The sequence below is a fragment of the Cupressus sempervirens genome, chromosome 7, assembly GCF_028749045.1.
Source record: "Cupressus sempervirens isolate cs-2001-9-10 chromosome 7, ASM2874904v1, whole genome shotgun sequence".
In the NCBI taxonomy this organism is placed as follows: domain Eukaryota; kingdom Viridiplantae; phylum Streptophyta; class Pinopsida; order Cupressales; family Cupressaceae; genus Cupressus; species Cupressus sempervirens.
In genome coordinates this window covers 642057432-642063042 of record NC_143124.1, presented here as the reverse complement: position 1 = coordinate 642063042, position 5611 = coordinate 642057432, and the positions used below count along the sequence as shown (strand labels likewise).

Sequence of the window (5611 nt, the reverse complement as noted above, 5' to 3'; positions counted from 1 at the left end):
GCTTTAGATCTATAACAGACTGGAGCTATGCTTCACCCACAGAAATCCCAGATTCATCCACTGCTACCACTGATATATTCATTATATCCAAGCATGAAATGAACCAAAATTGTTGTGGCTCCTTTGATCAAGCTGGTTCTTCTTCATGCAATGACTTAATGCAGATGTGTTATACTTATGATGCCAACCTTAACTAGGTGATAACCCTGCAGTCCTCCATGGAATCATTGGACTGTGTACTTTCCTCTGATAATGATGGGATCTCAGCAACTAGTACCATAGAGTACAATATGAAACCCATGGTATTGTCTGCTCAAAACCCACCACAAAAGAGTACCGATAGTCTTATGACTTATTTAGTACAAAGAGCCGTAATGGTATTGAGAAGTATCAGTCCAATTCTCATTCCACCATGAAATGTAAGGACATGAAGTGCAAACCCAAATCTAAACCCAAAACCAAAGGCAAAAGCAAGGGAAAAGCACATGAAGTTAATCCTCAGCTTGGAATGCACTACAGCTATCCTTCCTCTACATGATCTTCATGTCTTATTTATGGGCAAGAAGCTCTAGCAGAAGTAGAACCAGATGTAGAAGCCAGAAATGATCTACAGGGCTGCAGCTTTGAGGCCTGTGAATATAGGAACTGAAGTCTTAGAGAAGCCCATGAAGCGTAGAAATATCAAGATTTCAAGTATACCATAAATAGTTACAGCTCGTGAGAGAAGAGAAAGAATTAGTGACAAGATAAGAGTACTTCAGAAGCTTGTTCTAGGTGCTACTAAAATGGATACAACATCCATGTTAGAGGAAGTAGCTAACTATCTCAAGTTTCTCAAGGCCCAGGTTAAAGTGCTCCAATCCATGGGTACTGGTAGCTATAAGGACAATATCAATTCTATGATGGATACATCATCCATGTTAGAGGAAGCAACAACAATCAATGACATCAAATTTGATTAAGAAAAGATGCACCAATTGGAGTGAGATTTAATAATAATTTCTGAAACCAATACTTGCTCCTTGGAGTAAGATTTAATAAAATTAGAAATCAAATACTTGCCAATATCTTTTAATATCTTTTAAAGAAAAACCTTAATAGTGCCTACAAACCACTTCATCCAAGATACCCAATCCTTATTATAAGTTACAATATCATATGACACATGACTATAACCATGTAAGGCATTAACGTGACAAAAGAAAAAAGATTGTAGCAATTCAAAGATTGACTCAAATAATACATAAAACACTCTACTTGACAATAGCATCACAAAGGACAAAAGCTAAAATTAGAACTACTTACCCTTGTTAGCCTCCTATTGATAAAATCAACACTATAACCATATAAGACATTAATGTGACAAAAGAAAAATAAATGTGTAGTCTACTTGACAATAGCTTCACAAAGGACAAAAGCTAAAATTAGAACTACTTATCCTTGTTAGCCTCCTATTGATAGAATCAACAGACTTACTTTTCTCTCTAATACCTCATCATTTTGTACAATCAACCTCACTAAACATACATAATTAAAATTGAAATGTGCTCTATTATTCTATTGCATTTCACTTCAAAGGAGTATTAGTTTATGATGAACTTAAATTAACAACATTGGAACCCTCATTGATTAATATCATTGAAACTTACAAGCCTTTAGTTGTAGAAGCATAGTGCCTAATTTCTTGATGATGCATTTCAATAGGTTAATAAATAATGACCTCAATAAATTAGTAGCTAAAAAGAGAAAATGTCAAGCTACCCTTTGCTTTAAAATTTCAACTAAAACTTGAGACAACTCTATCAAACTGCATATGTATCAATACTCCATTGATTACAAGAAATAAGCTTTCAATTATACAAATAGATTACAATTAGGTACAAATTATAGCCTAGTAATGGTACAAATTATACCCTAGTAATGGTAAGAATAATAATTTGAGACAAATAAAGAGCCAATTCATGGAATGAAACCTTTGAGAACATATTCTCCAAGGTTTAGATGGCTTAGGAAAGCATCTAACCTGAATTTTTTTTTGACATGTACGAGTTCTTGCCCGCATAATCTAAGGATTACATTAAATAAAAAATTGTAATGGATAAAAAAATCTTGACACAAAATTCCTCATTTTACACTAATTTTCCACTAATTTTTTTATTCAATCCTTGTTGTTGGTATTAAAACTATTAATCCATAAACAAAAAACAATGTGCCTAGCAAGAGATGTGTATTTGAGGAGCTTCATTTTTAAAAGAATTCTGCTACATAAAAAATGAACTTTTAGTGTCATGAATGGAAGGATTTTTATGTGAATGGAAGGGCTATTATTCTATAAATAGAAGAAATGTCAATTTCTAACATAGTTTTGAAGTGACTGGATTGAACCTCAACTTCTATCTATTCTTAGACACCTATATAGAAGCAACCACACATGCTACTACAACCAATGATGTATTCTTTTAGCATTATACAGACAGGTTGGACAACTGACATGTGGTCTTTATGAAAAATCTGTAAAAAAGTATCTAAAATTCAATGTAAACTAAATTTTAAAAACTAAATAAAATTCACCCCCTTCTCAATCTCACTGGCGATGTGAGTCATTAGATAAGGACACAATAGAATTTAAAAAACTTCAATATAAATACATTTTTCATGAACTCACGAGTTGTTTTTCAAATTTTATAAGTATTTCTATTTTAAATTTTCATACCTTGTTTTGTACCTATTGAATATATTATCTATTGTCTAATTTTATAAGTATTTCTACTTTAGATTTGCATACCTCACTTTTTACTATTGAATACATTATCTATTTTCTATTTACATTGACGTCTAGCAAAGAGGAGTAGCATATGGAAAATGTCTTATGTGTTTTTTTTTGAAATTGGAAAAGTTCCATCACAAAGATCATATGCAGATTCTACATTTGATAGTTTGTACAATTGTGGCTATTTTTATTTATCTATATACATGTTATGGCTGTTCTAATTATCTGGCTTTTCCAAAGATATTGTCTCACTTCCTAAAAAGCATCTTGCAGTGTTTGCTGTTCCCATTTTTAGTTAATTCTTGGTACTGGAACTCACTTGGTCTGTGTCTGTTGACATGCTTCAAGTGGCTAAAAATACTGCGTGCTTTTATAAAAGTAGATGTCATTTTTAGTGAAGAAGAGATCAATGCTTATGTATATCGTTTTGATTTTTATGTTACAATTTTGACTTTGCTTTCATGTTAGAAATTGCGTTCATTCTCATTTTAAATATGATTTAGTTAACAGTTTTGCATGTGGATAGAATGATTTGTATCCTGTAAGTTTGATGTGCAGGGAACACTCTTCATTTATTGGTAAGCAATGGTCTTGCATGCCATAACATACTTCTTGTGATTTGTAGGCTATATTCACACTTCTGTAAATGATGGGCCTAGATGTCTTTCTTTACAGTGTCCTATCCCATCATGTGGAGCTGTTGTTGATGAGAATATGGTGCTTTCTTTGGTCTCTGATGAAGACAAAAAAAAATATACATGATATCTTCTCACATCATATGTTGAGGAAAATAGAAAGGTTTGATTATTTGCTTGGTCATCTTAAAGAAGTTAAATTTGTTTAATAACGGTTCTTACCTAGTTTGACTGTTCCTTTTGAGTGTGTTTGCAGAGCAGTTTTCTTTGTTTTTTGTAGCATCTTTTTCCACATGCAATTTATGTTCATGCTTTATGCTATATTTTTATTGACAAGATTTAAATGCCTGATGTAGAGGTAGGGATGAGAAGTTTAGTTAACAATCTTAAAAGGGGATTGGATTTCTTAAAGTTTGGGCAATAGATTTGAATGTGGTGTCTAATTTTTAGGGGACTGAATTTTATGTTTTATTGTTTTGAATTTTGAGGTTGCATCCTAAAGTTGGTGTTTGATGCCTTTGAATTTGTGGACGTGTTTTGAAAGTGGTCATTTCTTTCATTGAACATTTTGAACATGGATTATATTTTCCGGTGCATTTTTTTCTTCTTTTGTTCTCAGAGGTTAAATTTGCAGGTATCATTTGGAAGTAGTGTTCTAGTTGTTCGACTTTGGGATTAGATGTGATAATTTGTTTGAATTTATGTGGATTGAAGGCTTTGTTCATTCATACTAGAAATACTAGTTGGTTCATTCGCTTTCTTAGCCGTGTTAGCATTCCTTGCCTTGTTTTGAAGCCTTTTAGTTAGCCACCTATTAAGATGTCCTTCTCTTGTTCTTGGGATGTTCTATAAGTTCAAATTATGATTGATGCTTATGGTGCTACTACATGATCATGAATAGTAGGTTGTACCCTTTTAGCAAGCTATTTTAAAGGTGATGCTTGAAGTTAGATAAATTACATGTGGTTGCAGTACTGGATATTGATGTTGTTGGTGCATTTACAATGAGTTAAGTAGCATTGAAGTATTTGAGGGAAGGTGGAATTGGAAAGCCTCCTTCAGAGGCTGGTGTTATTCTAAACTTAAGTGCTACAATACAATACTCAGCTTTATGGTATCAAATTCATGTCTCTGTTGCAAAGGTTCATTTTTAATCATTATATTCTTCTTGGATTAAGATTTGAATTAACTATTTAATAGATTTAAATGTTTCAGCATAAACATGAGAATCATTTTACTCGCATAATAATTTAAACAAGTTATCTAGCAAAGTTTTTTTTTGTTTACAGGCAGCTGTTGATAGTCTTACAATATCTATGGCTTTAGAGTGGGGGATAGATTATGGAATACGTGTAAATGGTATTGCATCTAGTCCAATTGAAGGTACTCCTGGAATGGACATACTTTCACCCAAGGAATTCCTAGGTGATCTTCGAAAAAACCAACCTCTTTATAAAGAAGGAGAAAAATGGGATGTTGCTATGGCAATCATTTATTTGGTGTCTGACACTGGTTAGTATCTCTTGAATCTATCTAATAATGATAGGAAAAAGGTACCACATGTACTAAATGATAGGAAAAAGTCTTCTACATGCCAAAAAATAGGAACATTCAGGTTGCCATGCATTGCTAAGAGATGAAAAGGTATTCTTTTGGTCTATGAGTTTTAATATTGCTACTTGTGTGGGAGTTGTGACCATGCTTTTTAGTATTTTTGTTGCTTACAATCTTCTACTGTTTCTGAATTTTGGTGTAGGTGGATGATCTTTCAAGGATGTATAGATTATTTTGTGGATGATCTTTCTAGAAAAAACTGACACCCTTATTTCAGGCACTAAGAAGTTATAACATCCTAATTTGTTTGCCTGACAAAATCCATGATGCCAGTTCATATTTTTATAAATTTTCTCTTGTTAATATTATTTTTTGTTAATTGATGTTTTTAAAAAAGTTGCTAATCATTTTGTTTCACAGATGCTTCAATACCAATTAAAGCCATTCCAAAATAGAAGGATAGTAGCAGTTCTAAAGAATCTGACGAGGACACTGTGAAAAAGGTATAGAGGCATACTCTATTTGAAGTTGAAGCAATTCTGAACAGCATTATATTTCATTGTGTTTAATGTATTCTTTTTTTGTATGCATTTAAAAAACAATGTACTTTTTCTTTGAAGCACACAATCTTGTGATCCTTATTGTATGCCTT

The 5611-nt window shown here is 32.5% G+C and overlaps 1 pseudogene; it reads left to right on the top strand.

The window, feature by feature from the left end:
- The first annotated feature begins 602 nt into the window (after nucleotides 1–602).
- On the top strand, nucleotides 603–4922 carry LOC149548316 (peroxisomal 2,4-dienoyl-CoA reductase [(3E)-enoyl-CoA-producing] pseudogene; annotated as a pseudogene).
- Nucleotides 4923–5611: the final 689 nt, after the last annotated feature.